The following is an 18402-nucleotide window of genomic DNA, read 5'->3' as shown; positions in this document are numbered from 1 at the left end:
AGTTGGTGGAACTTGGCACCCTGTACAGGCTCGACCTGTAATAGTCAGAGTCGGTTTGGGCTTCCACTGATTCGAGCACCCTGGATGATTCGGCCATTAGGTTGAGGATCGAGTCAAACTAAGACAAGCTAGTTCAATTGTCTATCCCAAGATGGTTTGGCCATTAGGTGAGGGATGACTTAGCGCATCTTCAGGCAACTCCACAAGGCAAACCGTTTCAGCTGACCGTCTCAAGCCGGATCGACCATATGGTATGGGACAGTTTGACTTATCTAACCTGGAAAGTTGTGTGAGTCAGTTCTGTTACCAGCACATGGTTGGTTCATTTTGGATTGGTCGATTCAGTCTTTAGCCAACCAACTCGAAGTCTGTTCGGCTTTTAGATGACCGGTTCAGGGTTGGCTCGACATTAAGCCAAGTCTAGACCGACTATTTATGTCTGGATCGGGGTACAGCTGACCCGGTTCGGTCCTCATTTAGGCGAGGGACTGAACTGAGTCGTATGTGGGCCATGCCTATTCAAACCTGACCCTGTGACTTTCACCCATATACAGTGGGTTAGATATGATCCGATTCGGGTCAAATCAACCTCCGGACCCGTGCACTATGCCTTATAAAAAAAATTAAGGATTTTATAGGGCATTTTGGCATGCATCACGGGTTACTTTGGCGGACCTATTTTCTATTACCCTACGACCCATGCATGTTATGATTATGCTTAATTATATTCATATGCATGTGTAGACATATTTGAACGTTGGTATTATTTTTTATTCTGGGACCAATTTTTTGAATTGAATTAATCGAAGCAATATGTTGCCAAAGTAACCTCTGTTGTATAGGTTAGTTCAATTTGAAATATTGTGATATTTATATGTTTGAGGTTCATGCGAATAGTGATCGGCCCAAAGGAAGATTACTATTTGGCCAAGCCCAAATATATACTTTCAGTAATAAATATGAGACAATCATTCATTTTTTTATGTGAATAATGAGTCAGGCCAAAGAAAGGCTCATTGTTTGATAGGACTGACTGTCCATGTTTTGATTACTGTATTCAGAGTACCACTTACAAGTTGACACTTATGTCTAAAAACTAAGTGTCAATGTTGTACTGGCTATCTTGTAATGAGGTTCACCATTATTTAAATATATTATTTGATGTTGTTGCATTTTAATATGAATGTTAATCGTGAGTTTGTTTGTTCTTTATTCAGTTAATATCTCTGCTTCTATGATATCTGCAAACATTAATTTCATCCATGTTTTGAGAGGTTCCAATTTTAAGAACGGGAATAAAAATATTATGATTGTGCTTGGATGTATGAATTTGGATCTTGCATTACGAGAAGATCAACCGTCTGCTCTTACGGATAAGAGTTCTTCTGAGGATAAAAAGAACTTCAAGCGGTGGGATCGATCTAATTGCATGAGTCTCATGATCATGAAACGTGCAATTCTTGAATCTTTCAGAGGCACCATGTCTGAAGAGGCAAATGCCAAACATTTTCTTGAAGAAATTGAAAAATGTTTTGCGAAAAATAAAAAGTCTGAGACTAGTACTCTTCTTTCGAGTATTGTCTCAATGAGGTATAAGGGCAAATAAAATATTTGGGAGTACATCATGAAGATGTCTCATCTTGCTTCAAAACTCAAGGCACTAAGGTTAGAGTTGTCTGAGGAATTACTCATGCACTTGGTTCTGATATCCCTTCTTGCACAGTACAGTCAATTTAAGGTCAGTTATAACTATCAGAAGGAGAAATTGACTCTTAATGAACTCATTTTACACTGTGTGCAAGAAGAGAATAGGATGAAGCAAGAGAAGACTGAGAGTGCTTATTTGACAGTAACTTCTAAGGACAGGTTTAAGAAAAAGAAAAGGACTAAGGAAGCTAAAGTTGACCTCAAATCGCAGAAGAAATAGAAAAGATATCCGAACTCAAAGTCTAGTTGTTTCTTTTACAAAGGAGAGTCACATAAAGAAGGACTGTACCAAGTATCATGCCTGACGTGAGAAGAAATGTACTCTTTACTTTGGTTTGTTCTGAAGTTAATTTGACTTTTGTGCCCTAACACACTTGGTGGATGGATTCTGGTGCTACCACTCATATAAGTGTGTCTATACAGAGTTGCCTAAGTTATCGATCATCAATTGGTGCTGAAAAATTCATCTATGTGGGAGATGACAAAACAGTTGAAGTCGAGGCAATAAGGACATTTAGGTTGTTATTAAAGACTAAAAATTATTTAGATTTGAAAGAAATATTTATTATGTCATATTTTAGATGGAATTTAGTTTCTATTTTCATTTTGAACAAATACGGTATTTTTGTTTATTTAGAAATAATAAATTTAAATTATTTCTTGATTCAAATCTTATTAGGACTGGTTCTTTATCTACAGTTGATAACCTTTATTTGCTCGATATTATTGCCTCATTTAATGAAACCTTGCAATTAAGTTCTTGTGGTACAAAACAAAAATTGATAAATGAGAATTCTGCTTTGTTATGGCATAAGTGCTTAGGTCATATTTCTAAACAAAGAATTGAAAGTCTTATGTCAAATGAGATTCTTGATTCCCTTGATTTCACTGACTTTCAGGTTTGCATTGAGTGTATAAATAAAAAATGAATAAACATAAGAAAATTAAGTGTCGAAACAAGAACAAACGTCTTAAAACTAATCCATACAGATATTTATGGACCCTTCTCTATGGCTTCTTGGAATGGTCAATAATATTTTATTATGTTCATAGACCACTATTCTCGTTATGGGTACCAATATTTGATTCATGAAAAGTCTTAGTCCCTAGATGTGTTTAAATCGTATAAGGCCGAAGTTGAAAACTAACTTGGCAAAAGAATTAAGGTCGTCAGATCTGACTGTTGTAGTGAGTACTATGACAGATATGATAGATCAAGTGAACAACGCCCAGGGCCTTTTGCTAAATTTCTAGAGGAATGTAGGATCGTTCCTCAGTATACCATATCAGACACTCTTAGCATGAATGGTGTTACTGAAAGACGAAACAAGTTGCTTAAGGATATTGTAAGGAGTATGATTTCTCATTCTACCTTACCAGAGTCCCTCTGGGGAGAAGCATTTAAGACTGCAGCTTATGTTTTGAACAGGGTACCTTCTAAAGCAATAACCAAGATCCCATATGAATTGTGGACAGGCCAAAAGCCTAGTATAAAACATTTTTATATTTGTAGATGTCCAATTGAGGCTAGGCCCTATAGGCCATATGAAAAGAAACTAGATTCCAGAATGGTTAGCTGCTATTTTGTTGGGTATTCTGAAAGGTCCAAGGGCTATAAGTTTTATGACCTTGCGAATAAGTTCTTTTTTGAAACGGAAAATGCTTGTTTCTTTGAGGGTGCTGAGTTTGGGGGGAGTGATAAAGTAAAAGACATTATTTTTGAAGAAGAGTCTCTTTCTCTTCCTACAGTTGTGGATGACAATGATCAGATTTTCATTCCTGACATTATTCTCACAAATTCGAATCAAGGTAATGCTTTATATTTTTCTATCCAAAATCAAGTTTTTACTCCTAGAGTTCAAACTCAACAACATCAAGAAATACTTTAAGAACCAGTGTCACTAAGGAAATCCACTAGAGAGATAAGAAAGGAAATTTTAATTGATTAGATTATCTTTCTACAAGAACATGAGGGTGATACTGGCCAAATGGAAGATGATTCAATCAACCTTCATCAAGCCACACAAAGTTCTAATTCTCAAAAGTGAATTGAAGCAATGTATAAGGAGATTAAATTCATGAGAGACAATGATGTGTGAAATCTTGTCACATTACCTAAAGGTGTGAAACTCATTGATTGTAAATAGATAGTTAAAACTAAAAGCGATTCAAAGGGTAATGTAAAAAGATATAAGGTTTGTCTTGTTGCAAAAGAGTTTACTTAAAGAGAAGACATTGACTATACAGAGACTTTCTTTCGAGTTTTCACGAAAGACTATTTTAGGATTATGATGGTACTTGTAGCTCATAATGACTTAGAGCTATATCAGATGGATATTAAGACTACATTCTTTAATGGAGACATCGATGAGACAATATACATGATCCAATCAGAATATTTTGTCTCAAGCGATGTCAAAAAGATAGTTTGCAAATTAAAGAAATCTATTTATGGACTTAAGCAAGCTTTTCGTCAATGGTATCATAAATTTCATCTAGTTGTCCTCTCGTTTGATTTTGAGATGAATATGGTTGATGAATGCATATACCATAAGTTCAGTGGAAGTAAATTTATTTTTCTGGTTTTGTATGTAGATGACATATTGCTTGCCAGTAATGATATAGGCATATTGCACGAAACTAGGAGATTTCTATCAAAAAAAATTGAAATGAAAGATCTTTGGATGATTCTTTTGTATTAGGGATCTAAATACATCGAGACCGTTCTCAGGGTATTCTTGAATTATCACAAAAGAGCTATATCGAAAAGATTCTGGAAAGGTATAGCATGAAGGATTACGAACCAGGAAATACTCTTATTGCTAAAAGAGACAAGTTTAGTCTCGCTCAATGCCCCAAACACCCGTCTGAAATTAAGGCTATGGAACATATTCTCTATACACCTATTGTGGGGAGTTTTATGTATGCTCAGGTATGTACGCGTCCGAATTTAGCGTACATTGTTGGGATGTTAGGAAAATATCTTAGTAACTCAGGTATGGATCATTGAAAAGCAGTCAAACGGGTTATGCAGTATTTGTAAAGAACAAAAGGTTACATGCTCACATACAGGAAATCAGATCAGTTGGAGATCATTGGGTATTCTTATTCTGACTTTGCGGGATACCAAGACAGTCACATATCCACGCCAAGCTATGTTTTTCTGTTGTCCAGGGGAGCTATTTCCTAGAGGAGATCCAAGTAGACACTCATTGCTTCTTCATCATGGCAGCAAAATTTGTGGCTTGTTATGAGGCATTCAACCATGGGATATGACTAAATAATTTTGTCATAAAGCTGCAAATTTTGGATAATATTGAAAGACTACTAAAGTTATTTTGTGACAATAATTCAGCAGTGCTATATTATAATAACAACCGAAGTTCTTTAAAGTTAAAGCATATTGACATTAAGTTCTTTGTTGTTAAAGAAAGAGTGCAGAATTGTTAAATATCAATAGAACATATTGGCACAAACTCCATTATTGTGTATTCACTTACTAAAGGATTGTCACCCAAGGTCTTTCACAAGCATACTACTCACATGGGTGTTTTATCATTTTATAATGTGTTGGTTTAGTGGGAGTTTGTATTTCGATATTCTATGATATAATAAAGTTCTCTTTTGCCACTTTGGTATAAAAGTTAAAGTTTCAGTTTTATTCTTTACTCATTATGTTATGATCTCACTAAAGTTTTCAGTAGGACCAGTTAGAAATAAGCATGTTTGATCACATTGCATGTAATTTTTATGCTTCACATCCATACTAGATTCATGTCATTTGACTATATCGATATACATGATTATTGATGAGTCTAATTACGTTATTTGTAATGAAGACCGCTTTGGTTCTATGTTGACATGGCCAATGGACCAAATTGGTAGAGATATTAATTGATAAGATAGTATTTTTGAGCTCATAAGGTTACAATGTGTGATTATAAGGTTATGTATGTGGCCCAAGTGGGAGATTGTTAGAAAATTGTGTGGGCCTACATATGTTGAACCACACATTGTAAGGTTGTCTTAGGTTCGGGCTCAGTTTATATGATCTAATCAGGATGGGCCTTGTGGTATCTTGTATGGTATGGTGCACTATATAGAGAGATCTGCCTTATCTACAACTCTTTAATAGGATGAGTTGGAGACAAACTCTTAAACACATTAGGTTATGGTCCCCAGACCTTATATAATGACCCTTTCTCCAGGCTCCTCATAAGTCAAAAAATAATTCAGTACCTCTTATTAGGTTTAGAGAAAGGAAAATGGTCAGATATACAGGTTCTGGAAGATCATACCCCCAACGATCTACTGGAGTGCCAATGGATTCAGGTACGCTTCTCCTTCAAGTTTGATTTCCGTTTTGTTTCAATGATTTAATAAGAGCATGGAATCAGTCCTATTTGGTTTTCAATGGATTTTTAATCTAACAATTGGTATCAGAGCACATGCTCTTGTTGAATCATTGAAATACGATTTTATTATATATGCTTCACTTTATTTCGTTTATTGCAACAATCCAATTTATCTACATTAGGGCACGGGCAAAGGAGGGTCGATCAGTTTTTCTCACGTTGTTTGGTTTTGCCTGAACACAGGGAGGGCTGATCAACTCTCCATCTCATGGATACCGGATCACTGTTGTGCGGCAAGGGTTTACCCATTTAGTTTGTCGATCTGAATAGCCATTGTGCTCATCCTTACTCTAACGATTGGGTGGAGGGCCATTTTGGCCTTCCCCATTTTTCTTTTATTTGATCCTCGATCTACCGTCGAGTGGTGTGGGGCTTGCCCCTTTTCTGACCATCGTTCATGCGTACGCTTGGTTCGATCGTCGGACAGGATTTTGCCTGCTATGATCACCGGACGACTCAAGCGATCGCATGATCGGGATCAACATAGTATTATAAAGCATGCAGGAGGGTCGTTTGGCCCTCCCACGTTTTTCTTTTGGGTTGCCAGACGGCAGGAAGGGTCATCGACTGCTCAGTTCATCAAGCGGTGGATGGTGGCCCTCATCAAGTTGTCCGACGATGGAGTGCACTTGTTGACACTATCATCGGAGGAGGGTTGTCACCTTCTTTCAGGTCATCGGATGGTGGGAGAGGGAACACCTGTTAAGACTAGTATCTGCCAACATTCATGGTCGACTTTGACCATCACCGAATGGTTCCGGCTTGCCGGTGAATCAGGACTGGTTTTCGAGTGTCATTGGGATTAACTTCAACCCTCCATCGCCGACCACCGGTTTTGGTTTTGGCCATCGTCGATGCTTTGATCAGCTTCGGTCCTCATCGGATACTTCAAAGATCGATGTTGCTTAGACCAGGTTCTGCCATGGTCGAACGTCACGCAGTCGGTGGAACTCGGCACCCTGTACAGGATCGACCTGTAACAGTCGGGGCGGTTTAGGCTTCCACCGATTCGGGCACCCGAGATGATTCGGCTATTAGGTTGAGGACCGAGTCAGACTAAGACAAGCTAGTTCGACTGTCCATCCCAGGATGGTTTGGCCATTAGGTGAGGGACGACTTAGCGCATCTTCAGGCAACTCCACAGGGCAAACCGTTTTGGCTGACAGTCTCAGGCCGGATTGATCGTATGGTATGGGATAGTTTGACTTATCTAACTTGGAAAGTTGCATGAGCCAGTTCTGTTACTAGCACATGGTCGGTTCATTTTGGATTGGTTGATTCAGTCTTTAGCCAACCAACTCAAAGTTGGTTCGGCTTTTAGCCGACCAGTTCAGAGTTGGCTTGACATTAAGCCAAGTCTGGACCGGCTATTTATGTTTGGATCGAGGCACAGCTGACCCGGTTTGGTCCCCATTTAGGCGAGGGACTGAACCGAGTCGTATGCAGGCCATGCCTATTCAAACCTGACCATGTGACTTTCACCTGTATACAGTGGGTTAGATCTGATCCGATTCGGGTCAAATCAACCTCCGGACCCATGCACTATGCCTTATAAAAAAAATAAGGATTTTATAGGTCACTTTGGCGTGCATCACGGGTCACTTTGGCAGACCTATTTTCGGTTACCCTACGACCCATGCTTGTTATGATTATACTTAATTATATTTATATGCATGTGTAGACATATTTGAACATTGGTATTATTTTTTATTCTGGGATCAATTTTTTAAATTGAATTAATCGAAGCAATATGTTGCCAAAGTAACTTCTGTTGTGTAGGTTAGTTCATTTTGAAATATTGTGATATTTATATGTTTGAGGTTACGAGCCTTGTGATATATATATATATAGGTACTTGTCTTTGCTTTACTATATGCCTCTTATTACCAACTTATGTACTCTATCTAATGGAAGTGAACAAATAAGTGATTGAAACCATACAATACAACCACTCTTATGTTGGTTTTATAGCAATTTTATTGAGCTTCTGTTGTCTGAAAATTGTGTGGGCCTACATACGTTGAATCATACATCGTAATGTTATCTTAGGTTTAGGCCCAGTTCATGTGATCTAATCAGGATGGACCCTGTGGTATCTCATATGGTATAGTACACTATGTGGAGAGACCTGTCCTATCTACAACTCTGTAATGGGCTGAGTTAGAGACAGACTTCTAAATACATTAGGTTATGGTCTTCAAACCATATATAATGGCCCTCTCTTCAGGCTTCTCATAAGTCAGAAAGAGATTCAGTCCCTCTCATTAGGTTTAAAAAAAGAAAAAAGGTTAGATATATAGGTTCTGGAAGATCATACATCCAACGATCTACCGGAGCGCCAATGAATCTAGGTACGCTTTCGCTTCAAGTTTGGTTTTCGTTTTGTTTCAATAATTTAATAAGATCATGGAATCAATCCTAGTTGGTTTTCGATGAATTTTTAATTCAACATCTGCATTTGCTCATTCATCTTCTTTTCAATGGTGAATAGTTTAGAGGTGGGGGTAAAAGAATGGGAATTGAAGGTAGATCTGGTTTTCGTCTGCATTGGGATGCTTTTCTCTTGTCTTCGCGTGCACGGTGAGGCTCAAAAAGCGTCGGTGTATCGACATGAATCGGAGAAGTTATGGTGCGGAGAGTGGAGAGTAATTGCAAGTGACGATGCATCGCTTTAACCTTCTTGGCAGTCTGAACTTTGAAGCAGAAAAAGAGTTGGAGTGAAACGCTAATAATTGTCTATTATTGCATGGTTGTTTGGGTAAATTGGATAAAAGGGAAGGTTCTTTGGTTCTTTTTTAATGGGGTTCGATGGCCAATGTGCATATCACATTGGATGCTTCCAATTGAAAGTGGGCATGGGCTCCGATCCTAAGAACTGTTGGTTTCGCTTAAAGAAGAGTGGATGCATGAAACGGTGGGTAACATTAGCAATGTCATCCAGCAGCCAGAACCGTTAATTCCACATCCTCCACTGTAACTCAAGTAAAGCGGGACCCAGTCAGGACAGGTTTATGAAATTTCATACCAGACCGGGGCTCAGCCCAAGCTTTGATTAAAACCTGCATTTTTTTACTGTAAAATTATGGTAATTATTATTTTATCAGGTATGGTTCAGGTCTGGTTTATGTAATCCTTATAGGACTCGGGTATGGTTTCTCTTATGGTGGGCCTGACTAGCCCCGATATCATCACCTCAAATCAAATAGGGGCTTGGTCCCACCCGGATCTGAATGAGATCCAACCTGTTGGCATCCCAAACTAGATATCGAGTCTAAACTATCAAGATTCCCGGTTTGGACAGCCATGGTTACAGATGCATACATCTGAGACCGGATCAGGAACTGAATGCTCCCAACATCACCCATACGACACTTCTGAGTGGGAACTATAGGGTACTGATAAGATGAGCAAAGCGTTGGATATGGAAATGTTATCATATATCAACTGGGGCACTGCTTGTCTGACAGGAGCAGTAAGTGCACGTCACCATGTGTTGGGACGTTGCAAGTTCGAATCCCAAATAGTATGGTCCTATAACTGTTAGGGGTCAGTTCAGCTTTCTCTGTCCAAAAAAAAATAGAAAAAAAATAGTCATATGTACAATTTCAATAATTATGCAGAGTAGAGCTGTTCCATACATGCCAACACAGAATTCAAAACCTTCATCCTGAATCCTACCCATTTGCATCCCTAGTATTTTTGGATCGCTCTCAAACCAACTGAGCCTAAACTCAATCTGAGTCATTGCCAAGGGCACGTTTGTTTCATGAGAGGCCACAAAATGCCCTTTGGTGGATTTTCATTAGGGATGGCAGTGGATTAGGGCAGGGTCGGGGGTGGGGAACAACGTCTCCACCCCTGCCCCGTCTCAAAATCCTATCATCCATCTCTGCATGGGTTTTGATTTTAACCTCCATCTCCGCCTCTATCCTTGTTTCATGTCCTTCATCCTTAGTCAAAACAGAGCAAGGTGGGATGGGGCTCCGTTTCTTATCGGTCCATTGTCATCAGGGATCAAGGACGGAGACAAGGCGGGGTGGAAGAAAGTGTAAGTCCATCCCCACCTCCATCCGTGTACGGGTTTTGATTTTAACTTCCATCCCCGGTCCAAACGGGGCGAGATGGGGTGGGCCCCATTTTCCTCCCATCCACTGCCATCCCTAATTTTCATAGAAAAGCCGTAGGCCCCATCAAAATATGGGTCCACTGTAATGCAACACTGGCTCATCACTTTCTTGCGGGACTTTTTTGTTTCATGTCCAGCAGAATAAAAAAAACACTTTCTCATGGGGAAGGATTTTTTTCACGCGAGAAAAAGAAGGGAAGCCATGAATGGAGAGTTGCACATTTTACTGGAAAAAGGAGAGCCGAGATCAGGTGATTTCCTAACTCATCTCTTATATCGTTAAAGGCTAATCACATTGTGTCACTCCATAGGCCCCACTGCACCATAACATGGGCCCCCCTTAAAGTGCTGCCATTTGATTGGTCCTTGAAACGTAAAATATGAGTTAAGAGACCATTCAAACGGAATCTCAAAAATCTCTAATTTTTGAGTATCTAAAATTCATTTTCAGATTCAAGAGTCTCTAGCCCCGACCTAGGGAATCATGAATATTAAACCCTCACTTTTCAAATCTGATCAATTCAGATTTGAGAACCAAGGGTATATATTCAAAGACACCTAGAGGAAAACTTCATGTGTTAAATTTGATAGCTTTTTTATGAGATTTATCAAGGGAAGATCCTGGTTCAGGTGGTGGGGGCAAGCCCACAGAGTTTTATGCTGCCAGGACAGTGGTCATAAGTATGGCAGGCAGAACCAGTGCAGTTTCTCCATGTAATTATTAACTACCTGTAGTTTGTAGAGTCGGTAGTTAAGGAAGTTGATTGGTGTCTCGAGGAGGATTCAAAATCAATGTCAAATAAGATAGTGGGTTGCATGAGAAAGGTGGCTAAGGAGATATTGGGTGAGTCTAAAGGCGGTGCATTGCTAGGTAAGGATACATCATAGTGGAACGAGGATGTAAAATTAGCTATTAAGGTTAAAAGAGAGTGTTATAGAAATCTAAGTAAAAGTCATGATAATGAGAATTTGGAAAAGTATATGATAGCAAAGAAAGAAGCTAAGAAAGTAGTTCGAAACGCGAGGGATAAGGTATATAAGGAGGTTTATAACAAGTTGGATACCAAAGATGGAGAGAAAGATATTTATAGGCTTGCAAAGATGAGAGATAGAAAATCGAGGGATCTGAGTATGGTTAGATGCATCAAAGATGAAACTCAAAGGGTTTTAGTCAAAGATGAGGAGATTAAGGAGAGATGGAAAGATTATTTTAATAAGCTTTTTAATGGAAGTCATGCTCAGGATCTTTGAGACTTCTTCATTCCTTCTCATGAGATGAATCGTGACTTCATGCGCAAGATTCAAAAGAAAGAAATTGCAGAAGCTTTAAAGAAAATGAAATCAAGAAAGTCAGTTGGACCATATGATATACCTATCGAGGCTTGAAAATGCTTGGTTGAGAATGATTTAGAATGGTTGACAAATCTTTTTAACAAGATTTGGGAGACAAATAAGATGCCTAAGGAGTGGAGGAAGAGTACTTTGGTGCCTCTATATAAGAATAAGGGTGACATACAAGATTGCACAAACTATCGTGGTATAAAACTCATGAGTCATACTATGAAACTTTGGGAGAGGGTGATTGAGCATAGGTTAAGGAAGGTTGTCATGATATCGGAGAATCAATTTGGTTTTATACCTGGAAGATCAACTATGGAAGCTATACATCTTCTTAGACAAATTATTGAGAGATATAGAGAGAGGAACAAAGATTTATGGTTTTTATTGATTTAGAGAAGGCATACGATAGAGTACTTAGGGATGTTCTCTGGTGGACAATGATAAAGAAAGGTGTTTCTCTCAAGTACATTAGTATAATTAAAGATATGTACGAAGGAGTGGTAACCAATGTTCGCACTTGTGGAGGGGTGACAAACAATTTTCCTATAACAGTTGGGTTACATCAAGGATCTACATTAAGCCCTTTTCTATTTGATATAGTGATGGATGAGCTTACAAAATCAATTCAAGAAAATGTGTTGTGGTGTATGTTGTTTGTTGATGATATTGTTTTGATTGATGAGTCTAGAGTTGGGGTTAATGCTAAGTTAGAATTATGGAGACAGACATTGGAAGCAAGAGGTTTTACGTTGAGTAAGAGTAAGACAGAATATATGGAATGTCGGTTTAGTAAGCAATGCAGTAGTGATGAGAGTGTAGTGAAGCTTGGCAAGCAAGAAATATTGGTGGATGACTGTTTCAAATATTTAGGATCTATCATTCGAAATGATGGAGAAATTGATGGAGATGTAAACCATAGGATAAAGGTTGGGTGGATGTAATAAAAAAGTGCAACTGGTGTGTTGTGCGATCGTAGAATGCCATTACGGTTGAAGAGAAAGTTTTATAGGACGACAATTAGGCTCGCTTTATTATATGGTACGGAATGCTGGGCTGTCAAGAGACATCATATTCAAAAAATGAGTGTAGCTGAGATGTGTATGCTTCAATGAATGTGGAAATACAATAAAAGATAAGATTCGAAACGAGGAGATACGTAAGAAGGTAGGTGTTGCATCCATTGAAAATAAGATGACAGAAAATCGTTTACGGTGGTTTTGACATATTCGGTGAAGGCCTAATGATGCTTCAGTTAGAAGGATGGACAAATGGAAAAATATATTAGTCAAAAGAGGTCGAGGTAGGCCTAAGAAGACTTGGATGGAGATGATAGGAAAGGATATGAATGCTTTGAACCTCACCGAGGACATGGCATTGGATAGAAATGATTGGAGGAGAAGGATTCATGTGGATGACCCAGAATGATTTTCTTTTTTGGTTCATATTGCTGACCCCAATTGTTTTGGGATGAAGGCGTAGTTGTTGTTGTTGTTGTGGGGCGTGGGAGAGATTGACGCCATATGATCCAACCCCAAATGAGTAAAACCCCTCGGCTGCCTCCCCTTGAGCACCAGGGAGCCAGATTCGTTTGTCATAAGGCAAGGGATGCACACCCTGAGTATCAAACTCATCAAACTTGATAGCCTGAGTTGCACTTTCTCAACCACTGGTCTTAGTTAGAATCCCGCAAGGGAGATTGTCATCCTCCAGCCTGGCCAAAAGTGAAAAAACATCTCCATATGAAGACAGAAATAAACTCAGTCCAAGTGGTAAAAATGTTGCACAATTAGATCCAAATTCATCATCGTTTATATATGTATAACAAATAATCCAAACTTATTGTCGTTTTACGTAGATTAAGTAAATTAACTAGGGATATGAATGGACCAACGGCAGCTCCGCTTGTCTGGCAGGAGCAGCTAGTGCATGTCACCTTGTGTTGGGACGTTGCAGGTTCAAAACCCAATGGTATAGTTGTATCACAGGTAAGGGTCTGCCTAATCTCAGCTTGCCTATAAAAAAAAGTAAGGATATGAATAGGTTCTAGGCTAGGACTTTTACGCTGCTGGCACAATGACTGTAGGTATGTATGATAGGCTGAGCAAGCACGACCAGGTCTTCATGCCGGGTGCAGTTTCTTCGGGTTATAAATCCAAAAAAAATAAGGATATGAACAATTCAAATTTGGTTTATATCTGGGGATTTTTTGAAAGAAAGAAAAAATATCTGGGATTTCACTGAACAATAGTCCAAAAATCTCGTTATCAAGGTTTTCTTAGCATGGGAAAATCTGGTTATATGAATTGAAATTTTTTGTTTGGACAATGAAAATATCAGGATTATCATGGCATTTACAGTTAAAAACATGAGAAAATGGGTACAAGAATTTGTGAAGTTATTCAAAGAATAGCATAAAAAATCATGAAAATATTGCGATGTGTTGAAAAATATCAAGAACTTGTGATTTTCTGGATTCTCATGGCTTTGTATAAAAAGTCTATCAAAATCTTGGTAATATTTGTGGCACTATCGAAGCATATATAATTGGATCCAACTTGACTATTGACACAAATAATGCAAGACCTTGAGAGATTTAGATCCAATTAAATTTTAGAGATGATTGGGTATTATTTTATGATTCTGGGTTCTTGGGTCAATATCTTTTTAGCTTTGGATACAAAACCCAACAAGAAAATCTGGCTGATTTCGGATTGGCCTACTGAATCGATGTAACTATATCCAGTTGCCAGGATATCCAAACCTAAATAGCCAATCCATTTACATACCTAAAACACTACAAGAAAAATGTGTATTAGCGACGAACGCTATCCGTTGCTACGTCGTCGCTAATCCGTCGCTAAATATGTTAGCGACAGCTTTTGCGACAAATTAGCGACGGATAGCATCCGTCGCATAACCCTATTCACTAAACTGGGCCAGAATTTATCTGTCGCTACTTAGCGATGGATTAGTCGCGGATCATGTTCGTCGCTAAATAGAGACTGATTTGGTTATGCGATAGAATTTAATCCATCGCTACTATTTAGTGAGGGATATGTATCTATCGTTAGTGTCCATCGCTATTTTTGTGACGGACATTAGCGACAAATTTAATTTCGTTGCAAACTGACGACTGCTTTAAATTGGCGACGGAGTAGCGACAGATATTATCCGTCGCTAAGTTTTAAAAAATATATATATATATTTTTTTAAAATTTAGTGAAACTCGAGAAAAAATTCTCGTTATACAATCATATAACCTGCTTATAAAAAACAAAATACACATAAAAAATACATATGCAGGTGGAACAAATGTAACACAAGTTCTAAGTTAGGCAAACTTTAACAACCAAATACAGTCATTGCCAAGTTATAATTAGTTACAAGTATGTCAAAGAAATTAAACAAATGAATCTAATTTTCGTCAAGATTCTGGGCATCATCCTCTTCATTTTGTCGATATATTCTTCCCTCCATGCCTACATCAGCTCCTCTACGCTGATCATCTCCAGCATCCTACAAGAGAAAAAAAATGTTAGTATTTATAAACAAAATATAATGAAATAAATTATTTGCAGTGCACTTAATCAAATGCAACAAAGTAAATGGCTGAATGACACAGAGAATAGCAATAAACTGAAGGATATTAACAGAATTCAAATATGTGTTCTAAGACTAAAAAAAATGTACAGTGACTCAATCATGCAGATATGTGTTTTAAGTTTGTCAAAGAATTTCACAGTGATTCACGCATGCATATATAGTTTATAAGGCTGTCAAATAAATGTGTAATGTATCACAATCATGCATATATGTGTTGCAAGACAGTAAAAAAACTTTTATAGTGATCAAATCATGCTTATATGTGTTCTAAGGCAGTCAAAAAACTTTATATGTGATTCAATCATGCCTATCATGTTCTAAAGCAGTCAAAAAAAATTATAGTTATTCAATCATGCATATATATGTTATAAGACATTAAAAAACTTTCATATATGCTAATATCGGGATCATATGTGTTATAAGGCATTAAAAAACTTTCATATATGCTAATATCAGACTCATATGTGTTCTAAGGTTGTCATAGTGATGAAAGCATGCTTGTATGTGTTCTAAGGTTGTCAAAAAACTTTTATAGTGATTAAATCATGCATATATGTGTTATAAGGCACTAAGAAAAAATTATAGTGATGAATTCATGCATATATGTGTTGTAAGGTTGTAAAAAAACTTTCATAGTGATTCAATCATGAGTATATGTGTTTTAAGGGTGTCAAAAAAATTATATAGTGAATCAATCATGCATATATGTGTTATAAGATGTCAAAAAAAATCATAGTGAGGAAATCATGCATATATGTATTCAATCATGCATATACTAGCTTGAAATCTAATGACATGAAACAAATGACATGAATCTTTATACCTGACGGCCACCGGAGCTCATGTTGAATACAGACAAAGTTCCCCTGTCCTGAAAAAAGTTGCACAACTCATTACGGACAATGTTGAGAATGACTTCATTTAAAAAGTATTGATTTTATCCTCAAGACGCTGACAGACATCATCTCAAGACATAGCAGGGTCAATCGGACGTTGGGAGTTGATACTGACGGGAGAACTCTGAGAGTTGTGGCTGCAGGAAGCAACGACTGGTGTGATGTTCATGTTACTTCCAAACCCGAACACACGACCCTTTTTGGGTTCACTAATTGCAGTCACCCATGCTGCAGGATCAAAAGGCGAATGCTGAGTGGAGTCATCACCATATCACTGTACCATTTGTTGCTCGTATGACTCCTACAAAGTAATGATTAGAATATGAATTAATAATTTAGAATTACAATGTTTATGATAACACAATTCAAAGTAACTTGTATATTACAATGTTTATTAATACAATAAAATACATATTGATGTTGCTCTCACCTTCTCTGATACAAAATTTCCCATGCTCTTACGTTTATGTGTTTCAACAAACACATCCTTGTAAAGCACAATGTCTCTTTTTTCTGCTTTCTGCAATGTTAAATGATAAAAAAAATTGATTAATAAGTATACTAAAATACTTATAAATTTGACTATATATATATATATATATATATATATATATTGATGAGTTATCATTCTCTTCTGGTGGCTCCCAAAAGTCTTAGATCCACCTGTGTGTAGATGGGCATCGGGCATCAGACATCTTCGCTCGGTTTTGTGCAGCCTTTGTTGAGCGGTTTTAAAATTTATTGCTCGCCCACTTGTCGCACATGCCCTCCCAATAATCTCTCCTAATAGTAGAAGGCCCATGGCCCTTCCACTACAGTGGATCATCTATCCCACCAACTGTTTTTTTATTGTAGTCTTTATATTGTGAAGCATGTCGGCAAATCGACTGGCAGCCACCTTCTGCCACACTACCCTCGCGTCTTTCTCCTCGTTTGCAGTCGCAAAGCGATGGAAAGCCTACAAATACTTTCAGAAAGTTAGCATACATAAATATGAAACACTTCTTGTTATGATAAACGATTTCATACCATGAATGAGGACATTAATCTATCAAACACCTCTCTCAGGTACTCTTTTCATTGTGCTACCGGTCCTGGAAGATGATGCAGTAATAACTTTGCAATTTCTCGTATTACTTCTTGCTGCTCAAACCTCACACTACACATGAATTGATACACATTAACAATCGACTGTCGATATACATTTTTTATAAGTTAAGTATTGGACAAGTGACAATGAAATACTTACGGTCGACTATCGATATACACTATTTGAATTACTTATCGTGTGTCACACTAAGAAGACCCTGCGTCCGGTGTAGGTAGGTCATGTATAGGCGAAATAACACCTACAAAACAATGAGTTAGAAATTCACACAATGCACATTTAAACTAATCAAGTATACAATTATTTAAATGATATACCTGTCAAAGCAGCCCGTGAAGATGAAGGCTAAGACTGGCCACCACTGGGTGCTCGACAACTGTGACCTCCACGAACCATATTCTAACAAATAAAAAATGTCATGCAATACATTCAAACATTGCAATATATTTCAATACATTCAAATCATTCACATCAAATATTGCAATATAATACAACATAAGATATCAAATATTGCAATACTTATCCTCAACTTGCAATACAATTGGATCAGTTACACAACTCTATATCTTCATGGATACATAATCAAATCGAAAAAAACTTCATGAAAGACATTCAAATATTGCAATACATTCAAATAATTCTAACACGTTACAATACATTCAATTCAGTAGTTGAAACCTATCGAAGATACATAATCAAATCGAAAATAAGTTCATGCAATACATTCAAACATTGTAATACATTTCAATACATTCAAATCATTCAAATCAAATACAGGTATGTATTACAAGATGTATTTCACTAGCTCGAGAATGATTCTTTATCACTTGTTTGACTTTTATACTCTTCTTCCTCCTCCTCCTCCTCCTTCTCTTCGGCATCATCTTCTTCTTCATTTAGCGTCCATCAGCTTGGTATATCATTTGGATCATATTCTTTCATGCATGTGCTATTGGACAATGGAGATATGACATGCATACCATGTGCGACATCATGACCGTAATAGAAGTCATACATATCATCTGATTGATAGTAATCACCCTCTTCGGTAATCTTGTCTTCCTGTAACTGATCATACTCGGGGTACAGTTTAGACTTCACCTTGCAAACTACCCACCATTCATTTCTATCTGACTTTCTTGTACTCGGATATGAAGTATAGTAAAATTATTGAGTTTGCGAGGCTAATATAAATGGTTCATATGT

The sequence above is a fragment of the Nuphar pumila genome, chromosome 4 (assembly GCF_984573655.1).
Source record: "Nuphar pumila chromosome 4, dmNupPumi1.hap1.1, whole genome shotgun sequence".
Taxonomy (NCBI): domain Eukaryota; kingdom Viridiplantae; phylum Streptophyta; class Magnoliopsida; order Nymphaeales; family Nymphaeaceae; genus Nuphar; species Nuphar pumila.
This window is presented reverse-complemented; position numbering follows the sequence as displayed.